The 15,471-nt window shown below is 43.2% G+C and overlaps 1 long non-coding RNA gene across 1 annotated transcript; it reads left to right on the top strand.

The window, feature by feature from the left end:
- Window positions 1–1,366: 1,366 nt before the first annotated feature.
- On the top strand, window positions 1,367–13,034 carry LOC123484290. The gene is made up of 3 exons (XR_006658474.1): window positions 1,367–1,457; window positions 1,833–1,897; window positions 12,925–13,034. It is a non-coding gene; the product is annotated as an uncharacterized LOC123484290 (long non-coding RNA).
- Window positions 13,035–15,471: the final 2,437 nt, after the last annotated feature.

Genomic DNA, 15,471 nt, shown 5'->3' with positions numbered 1-15,471 from the left:
ACCACAAGCTGAAAACTTTCCACTCCATCGAACCAATCGCTGCTCGTATATCCTTTCATGGTAAAGTATGTCAAATCATGAACACGGAAATACGCAGCAAAGACCTTGTTACTCAAAGACCCAGCTACTCTCTGACAGTCACCATCAGACCATCAGATGGACAGGCTGTGTGTTGCTCTGATTGCATTCTTATGTGAGTAACTTGTTTTACTGGGCCTTATAGCTGGATGATAGCTGATTTCTTGATGTGGTTTTATAGTTGACTAGATTTGTTATCTTATTATTGTGATATTGTGATCACTGTGGTAAAGACGTGAGGTTCATCTTTACATGTGGAGAAGTTTATGATATCAAAGTGACATTCTGTGATTCATCCTAACACTGTTCCTCTGCTACCTGTAGGTGCTGTTTCCTCCAGGCAGTTCATCCTAACACTGTTCCTCTGCTACCTGTAGGTGCTGTTTCCTCCAGTCAGTTTATCCTAACACTGTTCCTCTGCTACCTGTAGGTGCTGTTTCCTCCAGTCAGTTTATCCTAACACTGTTCCTCTGCTACCTGTAGGTGCTGTTTCCTCCAGTCATTTCACCCTAACACTGTTCCTCTGCTACCTGTAGGTGCTGTTTCCTCCAGTCAGTTTATCCTAACACTGTTCCTCTGCTACCTGTAGGTGCTGTTTCCTCTAGTCAGTTCATCCTAACACTGTTCCTCTGCTACCTGTAGGTGCTGTTTCCTCCAGTCAGTTCATCCTAACACTGCTCCTCTGCTACCTGTAGGTGCTGTTTCCTCCAGTCAGTTCATCCTAACACTGTTCCTCTGCTAACTGTAGGTGCTGTTTCCTCCAGTCAGTTCATCCTAACACTGTTCCTCTGCTACCTGTAGGTGCTGTTTCCTCCAGTCAGTTCATCCTAACACTGCTCCTCTGCTACCTGTAGGTGCTGTTTCCTCCAGTCAGTTGATCCTAACACTGCTCCTCTGCTACCTGTAGGTGCTGTTTCCTCCAGTCAGTTCATCCTAACACTGTTCCTCTGCTACCTGTAGGTGCTGTTTCCTCCAGTCAGGATGGGATCTCTGCAGCAGAGGTGGAGCTGAGAGTCAGACCAGGAGACAACATCACTCTCTACTGTGACTGCAACATAACTACTGGAGTATTCATTATGTGGTATAGGAACTGTTCTCACAAGTACCAGCCGCGTCTTGTTATTTCAACAGACAAGGTTTACGTTAATCTTCAAGAAAATCATCTTTAAACATCCATTCAGCAGTAGACAATCTAAGAATGTAGTTCTGTTTGTGTTTAATGTTTTGTCCAGACGTCAGTCCTCCTGAGTCCCCCTCCTCCTCTCCTGATGTAGACTGTGGACTGTGTTGGATGTTGCTGTTCAGTCTGTGTCCTGTGTCTGCTCTCCTCTCCTCCCTCCTCTCCTCTGCTTGTGTCTACTCCTTCTGCAGAACAACAGGTAAACTCACTCTCTCACTCTCTGTCAGGAGTCACTTTTTCACTCATTTATTTTTAAGTCATTATTTACAAGCTGTATATGCTTTTTCACTTTTTTATAGCACTCTTTTACTCATTCCTTTATTTGATAAAAGTCACTATTGTATTTAAAAAGTCAGAATACACTCACTCTCACTTAATCTGTTTTACTCTCCAACTCAATCAATCAATGAAATAATCAATCAATCATTGATCCAACCAATCAACCAATCAATAAATCAATCAAACCTTCTTTCAAATACTCTGGTAAACTAATGTAGACCATGTTAAATTGACAGCTCAATATCAGATGTGTTGTTAACTTGCTGTTTTAATGGTGATAACTCTTCCTCTGCAGCTGCAGCTGAGACTCAGGTTCCTCTGAACAGGACTACCACCAGGGGAAGTGAGAGAAGAGAGAAGGTATAGTCAGAATGTGTGTTGTAGTTCTTTGACTGGTGGCCATCTTTGTTTGTAGTCCATGCGATTTGTAACCCAGTACTACTCAAAGCAGTGGCAAGTATACTAATTAAAAACTAAAGGAATAAGCAGTAAAACATAATAATATGATGAATTACTTGAAATAATCATAATGTATGATTATATATCAATAACATTAACAGATTAATTGTAAAATCTCTCTCTCTCTCTTGTATCTCTCTCCCCATCTCTCTCTTGTCTCTCTCACTCTCCATCTGTGTGCCTCTCTCTCTCTCTCTCTCTCTCTCTCTCTCTCTCTCTCTCTCTCTCTCTCTCTCTCTCTCTCTCTCTCTCTCTCTCTCTCTCTCTCTCTCTCTCTCTCTCTCTCTCTCTCTCTCTCTCTAGGAGGAAGGAGATCTGAGTTATGCCTCGTTGGATATCCGTCAGGGACAGAGGAGACCAAAGAAGAAGAAGAGAGTCCAGAACTCTGACTTCAGTACCTACACAGCCATCAATACCAGCAGAGTGTGAGACCTATACCAGCCATCAATACCAGCAGAGTGTGAGACCTATACCATCCATCAATACCAGCAGTGTGAGACCTATACCATCCATCAATACCAGCAGAGTGAGACCAATACCAGCCATCAATACCAGCAGAGTGAGACCTATACCATCCATCAATACCAGCAGACTGTGAGACCTATACCAGCCATCAATACCAGCAGACTGTGAGACCTATACCATCCATCAATACCAGCAGACTGTGAGACCTATACCAGCCATCAATACCAGCAGACTGTGAGACCTATACCATCCATCAATACCAGCAGAGTGTGAGACCTATACCATCCATCAATACCAGCAGGGTGTGAGACCTATACACTCCATCAATACCAGCAGAGTGAGACCTTTACCATCCATCAATACCAGCAGAGTGAGACCTATACCAGCCATCAATACCAGCAGGGTGTGAGACCTATACCATCCATCAATACCAGCAGAGTGTGAGACATATACCCTCCATCAATACCAGCAGACTGTGAGACCTATACCATCCATCGATACCAGCAGAGTGTGAGACCTATACCCTCCATCAATACCAGCAGAGTGTGAGACCTATACCAGCCATCAATACCAGCAGTGTGAGACCTATACAATCCATCAATACCAGCAGAGTGAGACCTATACCAGCCATCAATACCAGCAGAGTGTGAGACCTATACCAGCCATCAATACCAGCAGTGTGAGACCTATACCATCCATCAATACCAGCAGAGTGTGAGACCTATACCCTCCATCAATGCCAGCAGACTGTGAGACCTATACCATCCATCGATACCAGCAGAGTGTGAGACCTATACCCTCCATCAATACCAGCAGAGTGTGAGACCTATACCAGCCATCAATACCAGCAGTGTGAGACCTATACCATCCATCAATACCAGCAGAGTGAGACCTATACCATCCATCAATACCAGCAGAGTGAGACCTATACCATCCATCAATACCAGCAGAGTGAGACCTATACCAGCCATCAATACCAGCAGAGTGTGAGACCTATACCATCCATCAATACCAGCAGAGTGAGACCTATACCAGTCATCAATACCAGCAGAGTATGAGACCTATACCATCCATCAATACCAGCAGAGTGAGACCTATACCATCCATCAATACCAGCAGAGTGAGACCTATACCATCCATCAATAACAGCAGAGTGAGACCTATACCATCCATCAATACCAGCAGGGTGAGACCTATACCATCCATCAATACCAGCAGAGTGAGACCTATACCAGCCATCAATACCAGCAGTGTGAGACCTATACCATCCATCAATACCAGCAGTGTGAGACCTATACCATCCATCAATACCAGCAGAGTGAGACCTCTACCAGCCATCAATACCAGCAGTGTGAGACCTATACCATCCATCAATACCAGCAGAGTGAGACCTATACCAGCCGTCAATACCAGCAGTGTGAGACCTATACCAGCCATCAATACCAGCAGAGTGAGACCTATACCAGCCATCAATACCAGCAGGGTGTTAGACTTGAACCATTATAGACTTAACTGGGAGGACAAGAACTTTGATGTTATTACCAGTTCTTTTACTTTTTATGGAATAATTTTAACTTCCAATATCTTTCTCTCTCTCTCAACGTATGACAATGAGTTTAGAGACATTTTATTATGCTTGAGTATTATTTTTTGCCTTTATAATTATAAAAAATTATGTTTTTAAGCTTGCATTAATTTGACTGTAGAACACACCTGCATTGAATCTATCAGAGTAAAATAATATATTTTCAAAACTTCAGGAAATATGGTCATATATATTTTTGTAAAGGGAACTGAAATGTTTTAAATGTACCTTGAATAAATATTGATTTAGTTTAATTTGATTTACTGATTTTACTTTCATTGCCGTAAGCATTTAGAATTTATTTTAAAATTAGGTGTGGTGAATTACGAAGACACTGCTTGTATCAAAAAGAGATAAAGTGACAGCGCTACTTGCAAGACAGATGATCCAAGACTGACATAGTCTACCCCTATGGAACGTTTTGGTTTTTTAAATGTGCACCCCTTGGGGTCCGCAGGACCAAGTTTGGGAAATTCTGCCCTATGGTCTCCTCAATGTTAAGGTTATACCATTATGTTTGGAAAGGCTCCAGCAACCTTTCAGAGGTTTTTGTTTGAGGGTGTGGCTTAGACAATTAGCAGGTGTGGCTAACATATTAAGAGGGTTGGATTAGAAGTGACAAGGGTGTGACTCTTAGGCTAAGGAGGTGTGTCTTAGATGCTAAGGGGGTGTGTCTTTAGAGGAAGACAGATGCTGAACAGAACCACAGCACAGTTTCTGTGGTTTCATACAAACACCTAGCCTATGGTTGAAGTTTACTAAAAGTAGCTCAGTAAAGCTTTCAACCACATTCTCAATAGAGTTACATAGAGAAGTCAGATGAATTATACCACAGAACATTATAATCTCAGAAAAACATCATTTTATTTTACAAATATAATTATTATTATAATGTATTATAATTATGTATTTATGGTCTGAGCTGGGTCCTGGTGGTGGTCTCCAGAGCTCTGTTTCTGTTCCTCATTCCTGCTGCCTTCTGGGTCGGGAAAACACACGGTGGGTCAGGACATGGGGATACTCATATCAGTTATTGTTAACTTCTCATCCAGTACAGTGATATAACAACAGTTTAACATGTTGTGTTGTTGTGTTAAAACCAGGAGTTGGTAAGGAGAAGAGGGAAGTCCAGAAAAGAGGCAGAGACCAGTCATTCTCCAGGTCTGTAGTGAATTGAACTTCTCTTCTACGTGTCCAATGAGATCAGCATGAAACTGTTGTCATGTGATTTCTTCACACCATCATCTGCTGGTCTGTCCCATTCTTTCTCTATTACCCAGATGGTTTTTATTGCTTTATTTTGGTGAATTTTTAGTAAGGGCTTAGAGATTGCTTTTAAACACAGAAAAAGTTAATCCTTTTGAAATTGCAGTTTCTATTTTATATCTATTTTATTTTGTAAAGGTTTTTTTACCATTTGAAAAGGTCTACAAAATTATATTTGAATTGTAATGGATTTGAGCTGGGTCCTGGCGGTGGTCTCCAGAGCTCTGTTTCTGTTCCTCATTCCTGCTGTCTTCCTGACTGTGGTCTGAGCTGGGTCCTGGTGGTGGTCTCCAGAGCTCTGTTTCTGTTCCTCATTCCTGCTGTCTTCCTGACTGTGGTCTGAGCTGGGTCCTGGTGGTGGTCTCCAGAGCTCTGTTTCTGTTCCTCATTCCTGCTGTCTTCCTGACTGTGGTCTGAGCTGGGTCCTGGTGGTGGTCTCCAGAGCTCTGTTTCTGTTCCTCATTCCTGCTGTCTTCCTGACTGTGGTCTGAGCTGGGTCCTGGTGGTGGTCTCCAGAGCTCTGTTTCTGTTCCTCATTCCTGCTGTCTTCTGGTTTCGTAAAATTCAAGGTGGGACATGATAGGGGGCTAGTCTGCTATTCATATCAGTTTGTGTTTCAACTCATCAACCAGTACACTGGCTGTGTTTCAACTCATCAATCAGTACACTGCCTGTGTTTTAACTCATCAATCAGTACCCTGACTTCTAGTTTTACATGTTGTTTTGTTGTTGTTTGATTAAAATCAGGATCCTGTTGGAAGATGATGAAGGCCTGAAAAGAAGCAGAGAGCAGAGACCAGTCATTCTCCATGACACAACTGTAGTTGCGATGTTCCCCTCAGAGAGCAGAGACCAGTCATTCTCCATGACACAACTGTAGTTGCGATGTTCCCCTCAGAGAGCAGAGACCAGTCATTCTCCATGACACAACTGTAGTTGCGATGTTCCCCTCAGAGAGCAGAGACCAGTCAACTGCTTTTCTACACATACACCAGCTTTAATAAAAGTATGCATCAGTGAATTTCCAATACACACTTTTTTTATGAAGTTTTTTTATTTATTTTATTTTTGTCACTTATCAGACGCTCTTATCCAGAGCGACTTACAGGAGCAATTAGGGTTAAGTGCCTTGCTCAAGGGCACATCGGCAGATTTTTCACCTAGTCGGCTCAGGGATTAGAACCAGCGACCTTTCAGTTACTGGCACAACGCTCCTAACCACTAAGCCACCTGACACCCATAGGATGTATAAACATGTACAATAATGTGTTTTTTGGATGAACCTTTTGTTAATATGTGATTTACGTTGGTGACATTTTGCTTTGTAATACCTATCTTTTGAAATAAAATGCTTGATTTTACAAAGATTCTATGGTTCTGTGGTATGATTAACTTGATTTCACTGTGTAACTCAATTGAGAACGTGGTTGAAAGCTCTACTGAGCTACTGACAAGCATCTTCAAACAGGTAGAAACTGTTGCGGTTCTCCTCAGCATCTCTGTAACTCTCTAAACCACACCCTCTTATAATCTAAACCACACCCTCTTACAATCTAAACCACACCCTCTTACAATCTAAACCACACCCTCTTACAATCTAAACCACACCCTCTTATAATCTAAATCACACCCTCTTACATTCTAAACCACACCCTCTTACAATCTAAACCACATTCTCTTACAACCTAAACCACACCCTCTTACAATCTAAACCACACCCTCTTATAATCTAAACCACACCCTCTTACATTCTAAACCACACCCTCTTACAATCTAAACCACATTCTCTTACAATCTAAACCACACCCTCTTACATTCTAAACCACACCCTCTTACAACCTAAACCACACCCTCTTACAACCTAAACCACACCCTCTTACAATCTAAACCACACCCTCTTATAATCTAAACCACACCCTCTTACAACCTAAACCACACCCTCTTACAATCTAAACCACACCCTCTTACAATCTAAACCACACCCTCTTACAATCTATAATCTGTGGTCCTCTGTAGCTCAGCTGGTAGAGCACGGCGCTTGTAACGCCAAGGTAGTGGGTTCGATCCCAGGGACCACCCATACACAAAAATGTATGCACGCATGACTGTAAGTCGCTTTGGATAAAAGCGTCTGCTAAATGGCATATTATTATTATTATTATCTAAACCACACCCTCTTACAATCTAAACCACACCCTCTTACAACCTAAACCACACCCTCTTACAATCTAAACCACACCCTCTTACAATATATGTCACACCTATTAGTCAATAAACCACACCCTCTTCACATCTAAGCCACACCCTCTTAACATCGAAACCACACCGTCTTAGCCTCTGTGTGTGTGTGTGAGCGTGTGTGTGTGTGTGTGCGTGGGTTTGCCTGCGTATACATGCGTGTGCAAAGTGCAAGCCTTGGTGAGTCTGTGGTTGATTCAGCTCTGCTGCTGCTCAGTGAGGTATGGGCTGGAGGTTCAAGGCGTGGGAGGCCAGGCCTGCAGAAAACCACAACTGTTTCCAAAAGCTTTATTACCTATTTGGCCTTAGCTTGTGATAAGATAAAACAGTACATGAATGTCATTCAATGTCCCCAATAGAAGTAGTATTAAATGAATGTATGAAGAGTCAGATAACCAGATAGCAACTTAAATATGTTGTCTTGAGTGCAATACCATCGGCACCTATACAGTATGTGGTCTGAACAGATATGGGTTCAACTACTATTTGAAATAATTTAAAATTCTTAAATCTGTGCTTGATTGAGCTTGCCTGACTAAACGGACCAATAGAATGGTCTCTAACCGCAACCATCTGGTACTCCAGGCAGGCCAGAGCAAACGCTCAAGGTTTTTGAAAGATTTCAAATGGTATCTGAACCCAGGTCTGGTGTGAGGGTCCTACCTAAGTGCCTAAACTAGCATGAAGAGGTTCAACAAAGGTGTTAAATGATGACTGCCTCCTACACATAGAGATGGGTAGAGGGCACGTGTTGTCACAAAGCCTGTTTAAGCATGGGCAGCATCATTGAAGTAGTCAACTGAGGCCATGAGGGCAGATGTCAGGGGCGGGCCTTTATGGGGCGGGCCTTTAACTCTATGCTCCTACGCCAGAATGGAAATACCCCTCTACTACTCTCCAGACAGTCTCCACCAGACCCTACGATGGGTAGGCTGTGTATCGCTCTGATCACACTGTTAAGTGAGTAAACTTTTACATTACAGGTCTATATTGATCGATTTGAGATGAAAATGAATGGTTCCCCATTACTTCACTGTAAAAAAATTGATTTGTGTTATTTTAAGGTATTTTTTGGCATAGAGTCCAATCTGTGGTCTATTCTGTGTGTTGTAGGCCATGAAACTGCATAGCAGGCCATCTTTATTGTAAAGGGACTTTAAGTCTCTAACATTGTTGTAGTTTCGTAGCGTTCATCCTAACACTGTTCCTCTGCTACCTGTAGATGCTGTTTCCTCCAGTCAGTTCATCCTAACACTGTTCCTCTGCTACCTGTAGGTGCTGTTTCCTCCAGTCAGTTCATCCTACCACTGTTCCTCTGCTACCTGTAGGTGCTGTTTCCTCCAGTCAGTTCATCCTAACACTGTTCCTCTGCTACCTGTAGGTGCTGTTTCCTCCAGTCAGTTCATCCTAACACTGTTCTTCTGCTACCTGTAGGTGCTGTTTCCTCCAGTCAGTTCATCCTAACACTGTTCCTCTGCTACCTGTAGGTGCTGTTTCCTCCAGTCAGATCATCCTAACACTGTTCCTCTGCTACCTGTAGGTGCTGTTTCCTCCAGTCAGTTCATCCTAACACTGTTCCTCTGCTACCTGTAGGTGCTGTTTCCTCCAGTCAGTTCATCCTAACACTGTTCCTCTGCTACCTGTAGGTGCTGTTTCCTCCTAATGAGGGTACAGAGCGTATTGTTGTTTTTGATAAAATAAAGGAAACCTTAAGACAGTGTGACCAAGAGGGGTGTATGGTTTTAGGGGGGGACTGGAACTGTACTGTGGATTTTACTGTTGATCGCACCGCTGAAGAACCTCACCTGCGGTCAGCAATTTGTCTGTCTGGTCTATTAACTGAGTTTGAGCTTTCTGATGTGTGGAGAGTAAGGAATGCAAAAGTTAGGCAGTACACATGGCTAAAAGTTAATGAAGGTCATGTCAGTGCAGCAAGGTTAGACAGGTTGTATGTATCTGAGCAATACTGTAGTAGGGTTGGAAGGTGTGACATTACTCCTGTGGGTTTCTCTGATCACCATATTGTCACTGTTGATATTCACTTGTCCTGTCCACGAAGGTCATCATCTTATTGGTATTTTAATGTTAAATTGTTACATGATGTCATGTTTTGTGAAAGGTTTTTGTTGTTTTGGGAAAAATGGAGGGTTACAAAAGGGAATTTTGAGTCCTTGAGACAATGGTGGGAGGTTGGGAAGGCCCAAATACGATTATTTTGTCAACAGTATACTGCTCTGTCTCGAATTGAAGTTAAAGAGACTATCAGGACCCTTGAGCAGAACATTAAATCTATTGAATTGAAGTTGCTCACTCAGAATGACCCCGGACTAGTCATGAACTTACAGGACAAGAAACATGAATTGAGGTCGTTTCTGCATGAAAGAGTGAAGGGTGCCTTGATTAGGTCTCGTTTCGCTTCCCTCAAGGATATGGATGCTCCTAGTGCTTTTTTTTTTAACCTAGGACAGTCGACATTGCAACGTAAACAGATGGTCTGCCTTCGTCTCCCTGATGGGAAGGTGACCACGGACGACAGTGAAATGCGTCAACATGCCGTGGATTTCTATTCTGCCCTCTATAAGGCGGAGGATTGTGACTCTCTGTGTACTGAACAGTTGTTACACGGTCTTCCTCAATTGGGACCTGAGCAAAGAGTCGCATTGGACTCTGACATTACACTGCAAGAGCTGTCCACAGCAGTTATGCAGCTCTCAACAGGCCGAGCCCCTGGCATTGATGGTTTACCATCTGAGTTTTACAAGCACTTTTGGGGGTCTATTGGGGAGGATTTTTATGAAGTGGTGTGTGAATCTTTTCATGAGGGCTCTCTTCCCTGTATCTTGTCAACGTGCGGTACTTTCACTGTTGCCAAAAAAGGGGGATTTGGCTCTCATAAAAAATTGGAGACCTGTTGCTTTGCTGTGTGCAGAATATAAAATTGTTTCTAAATGTCTCTCAAACAGGTTGAAAGAGTATCTGGGATTGTTGGTCCACAAGGACCAGTCCTACTGTGTACCTGATCGCTCTATTGTTGACAACTTGTTTCTAATAAGAGATGTTTTGGACATTTGTAAACTGTCTGATGTAAATGTGGGTTTACTTTCTTTGGATCAGGAGAAGGCTTTTGATCGTGTGGACCACCAGTACTTGTTTAAAACAATGAAAGCCTTTGGGGTTGGGGGATGTTTTTTTGTCTTGGATGAAGTTACTGTATGCTGGGGCCTCGTGTATGGTGAAGGTGGGGGGTGGTTTGAGTTGTCCCATCCCTGTCCAAAGGGGCATCAGGCAGGGATGCCCAATTTCAGGGCAGTTATACAGTCTGGCGATTGAACCAATGCTTTGCTTTTTAAGAGCGAAGCTTACTGGTTTCTCTGTGCCAGGTGTAATGAAGGGTCCCACGATAGCACTGTCTGCGTATGCAGATGACGTGACAGTTTTTATTACAGGGGATGAGGATGTTAAGGTTCTCTCAGACGCCTTAAAGGTGTATGAGGGGGCCTCCTCAGCTAGAGTCAATTGGGGAAAGAGTGAAGCGCTGTGGGCAGGCCAGCTTCAGATGGGGTCCGCTCCACGGTTACCAGGGGGGCTTCAGTGGGGCAGAGATGGGATGAAGACTTTGGGGGTTTTTCTAGGCTCCGATGTCTTTCAGAAAAAGAACTGGGAGGGTGTAGTGGAGAAAGTGTGTGCCAGACTGTCAAGATGGAAATGGGTGCTGCCCCAGCTGTCTTATAGGGGAAGGGTACTGGTAGCTAATAACCTAGCTGCCTCTCACCCTGTGGCACAGACTAATGATTTTACAGCCACCAAAGGGTCTGATACAAGAGCTTCAGAGGACCCTTGTCAACTTCTTCTGGTCTGGACAACATTGGATTAAAGCTTCAGCCCTGTACCTGCCACTGCACGAGGGTGGGCAAGGCCTGGTGGACATTTCTTCCAGGATCATGGCTTTCCGGCTTCAAGCAGCCCAGAGACTGTTGTACAGTGACGGTTCTAGCTGGGTTGACACAGCCTACGCATTGATGAGGAGAGCGGGCTGTTTGGGCTTAGACAAGCATCTTTTCCTCTTAAAGCTGGAGGGGGTGAGTTGCCTGGCCTGACTCCATTCTATGAGTCTGTTATGCAGGCTTGGAGAGTTCTGGTCAAGTCCCGTAAGGCCTGCACGCCACCAGGGATGTGGCTTTTGAAGAGCCTCTTTTTCACAACACTGCCATCCAGTCCCGTGTTCTGGGTTCAGCTAGCCTACGTTCATGCCTGTTAGGCGTGGGGTGTACTAAGCTGGGTCATCTGATGTGGAACAGGAATAGGTCGTTGGAGGAGCTGGGAGAAAGAGCGGGATCCGATCGTCTCGCCTACTGAGGAAGGTTGTCGCTGAGGTCTGTGATTCCTTGCCAGTACTTCATCTGCAGTATGTGACTGACACCTCCAATTCTGATCGGTGGAAGGAGGGTCTGGATTATGTGTTCCCTGCACTGATTGTTAGTGCTGCGGCGGGGCATTCGAGGAGGACGTGGGGATGCTGCTTTCCTTCGATACCCCGGAGCTGGGTGAGTTCAAGGAGGTGGGAAAGAAGGCCATGTACAGAACATGTGTAAAGGTGTCCCATGCCTCTTCCCTGGAAGGGGTAAAATCGACGAGGTGGGCGGGTGTGCTTGGTCCAGGTGCCTCCCCAAAAAGGCCGCTGGCGAACACTATACAAACTGCCTATTGATAAGAGGACAGCTGATCTCCAATGGAGGATAATACATGGAGCCATAGCCACCAACATGTATCTGGTACACCTGGATCCTACTGTTGGGGAGGAGTGTCCATTCTGTGCTGAACCTGAAACTCTGGCACATCTGTTTTTACAGTGTCCCAGGTTGGTCGGGATGATTGACCTGATCACTAACTGGTTCTCAGCGCTGGGAGAGGTTTTCTCTTCCCAACTGTACATATTGGGGCCAAAGTACAGGTTTAGTCAGAAAGCTGTAGTTTTGTTGCTTAATTTTGTGTTAGGGGCAGCAAAATTAGCCATATGGAAGACCCGAAAGAACAGTATTCGGGGACAGGGGTCTGTGGATGTGGTGGGAATGCTGGAGGGAATGGTGGCAGCAAGATTGAGAATTGAGTTTGCCTATTACAAACTGGTCAACAATATTGATCTGTTCATGAGTATATGGGGCATTCAGACGCTGTTGTGTTCAGTTACTGTGGAGGAGGAATTGGAGTTGTGTTTTTAATTGATGTGTAAATACGGTTTTGTATGAGTATTTGTGTGGTGGGCTCCCAGACCCAATAAAGATTATTTAAAACTCAAACTCTCTCTCTCTCTCTCTCTCTCTCTCTCTCTCTCTCTCTCTCTCTCTCTCTCTCTCTCTCTCTCTCTCTCTCTCAGGAGGAAGGAGATCTGTGTTATGCCTCGTTGGATATCCGTCAGGGACAGAGGAGACCAAAGAAGAAGAAGAGAGTCCAGAACTCTGACTTCAGTACTTACTCAGCCATCAATACCAGCAGAGTGTGAGACCTATACCATCCATCAATACCAGCAGAGTGAGACCTATACCAGCCATCAATACCAGCAGAGTATGAGACCTATACCATCCATCAATACCAGCAGAGTGAGACCTATACCATCCATCAATACCAGCAGAGTGAGACCTATACCATCCATCAATAACAGCAGAGTGAGACCTATACCATCCATCAATACCAGCAGGGTGAGACCTATACCATCCATCAATACCAGCAGAGTGAGACCTATACCAGCCATCAATACCAGCAGTGTGAGACCTATACCATCCATCAATACCAGCAGTGTGAGACCTATACCATCCATCAATACCAGCAGAGTGAGACCTATACCAGCCATCAATACCAGCAGTGTGAGACCTATACCATCCATCAATACCAGCAGAGTGAGACCTATACCAGCCATCAATACCAGCAGTGTGAGACCTATACCAGCCATCAATACCAGCAGAGTGAGACCTATACCAGCCATCAATACCAGCAGGGTGTTAGACTTGAACCATTATAGACTTAACTGGGAGGACAAGAACTTTGATGTTATTACCAGTTCTTTTACTTTTTATGGAATAATTTTTAACTTCCAATATCTTTCTCTCTCTCTCAACGTATGACAATGAGTTTAGAGACATTTTATTATGGTTGAGTATTATTTTTTGCCTTTATAATTATAAAAAATTATGTTTTTAAGCTTGCATTAATTTGACTGTAGAACACACCTGCATTGAATCTATCAGAGTAAAATAATATTTTCAAAACTTCAGGAAATATGGTCATATATATTTTTGTAAAGGGAACTGAAATGTTTTAAATGTACCTTGAATAAATATTGATTTAGTTTAATTTGATTTACTGATTTTACTTTCATTGCCGTAAGCATTTAGAATTTATTTTAAAATTAGGTGTGGTGAATTACGAAGACACTGCTTGTATCAAAAAGAGATAAAGTGACAGCGCTACTTGCAAGACAGATGATCCAAGACTGACATAGTCTACCCCTATGGAACGTTTTGGTTTTTTAAATGTGCACCCCTTGGGGTCCGCAGGACCAAGTTTGGGAAATTCTGCCCTATGGTCTCCTCAATGTTAAGGTTATACCATTATGTTTGGAAAGGCTCCAGCAACCTTTCAGAGGTTTTTGTTTGAGGGTGTGGCTTAGACAATTAGCAGGTGTGGCTAACATATTAAGAGGGTTGGATTAGAAGTGACAAGGGTGTGACTCTTAGGCTAAGGAGGTGTGTCTTAGATGCTAAGGGGGTGTGTCTTTAGAGGAAGACAGATGATGAACAGAACCACAGCACAGTTTCTGTGGTTTCATACAAACACCTAGCCTATGGTTGAAGTTTACTAAAAGTAGCTCAGTAAAGCTTTCAACCACATTCTCAATAGAGTTACATAGAGAAGTCAGGTGAATTATACCACAGAACATTATAATCTCAGAAAAACATCATTTTATTTTACAAATATAATTATTATTATAATGTATTATAATTATGTATTTATGGTCTGAGCTGGGTCCTGGTGGTGGTCTCCAGAGCTCTGTTTCTGTTCCTCATTCCTGCTGTCTTCTGGTTTCGTAAAATACAAGGTGGGACATGATAGGGGGCTAGTCTGCTATTCATATCAGTTTGTGTTTCAACTCATCAACCAGTACACTGACTGTGTTTCAACTCATCAACCAGTACACTGGCTGTGTTTTAACTAATCAACCAGTACACTGCCTGTGTTTTAACTCATCAATCAGTACCCTGACTTCTAGTTTTACATGTTGTTTTGTTGTTGTTTTGATTAAAATCAGGATCCTGTTGGAAGATGATGAAGGCCTGAAAAGAAGCAGAGACCAGAGACCAGAGACCAGTCATTCTCCATGACACAACTGTAGTTGCGATGTTCCCTCAGAGAGCAGAGACCAGTCAACTGCTTTTCTACACATACATCAGCTTTAATAAAAATATGCATCAGTGAATTTCCAATACACACTTTTTTTATGAAGCTTTTTTTTTATTTTAGTCATTTATCAGACGCTCTTATCCAGAGCAATTAGGGTTAAGTGCCTTGCTCAAGGGCACATCGGCAGATTTTTCACCTAGTCGGCTCAGGGATTAGAACCAGCGACCGTTCAGTTACTGGCACAACGCTCCTAACCACTAAGCCACCTGACACCCGTGAGATGTATAAACATGTACAACCGTTTGTTTGACAATAATGTGTTTTTTGGATGAACCTTTTGTTAATATGTGATTTACGTTGGTGACATTTTGCTTTGTAATACCTATCTTTTGAAATAAAAATGCTTGATTTTACAAAGATTCTATGGTTCTGTGGTATGATTAACTTGATTTCACTGTGTAACTCAATTGAGAACGTGGTTGAAAGCTTTACTGAGCTACTGACAAGCATCTTCAAACAGGTAGAA

Source organism: Coregonus clupeaformis, unplaced genomic scaffold, assembly GCF_020615455.1.
Source record: "Coregonus clupeaformis isolate EN_2021a unplaced genomic scaffold, ASM2061545v1 scaf0262, whole genome shotgun sequence".
NCBI classification, from domain to species: domain Eukaryota; kingdom Metazoa; phylum Chordata; class Actinopteri; order Salmoniformes; family Salmonidae; genus Coregonus; species Coregonus clupeaformis.
This window is presented reverse-complemented; position numbering and strand designations above follow the sequence as displayed.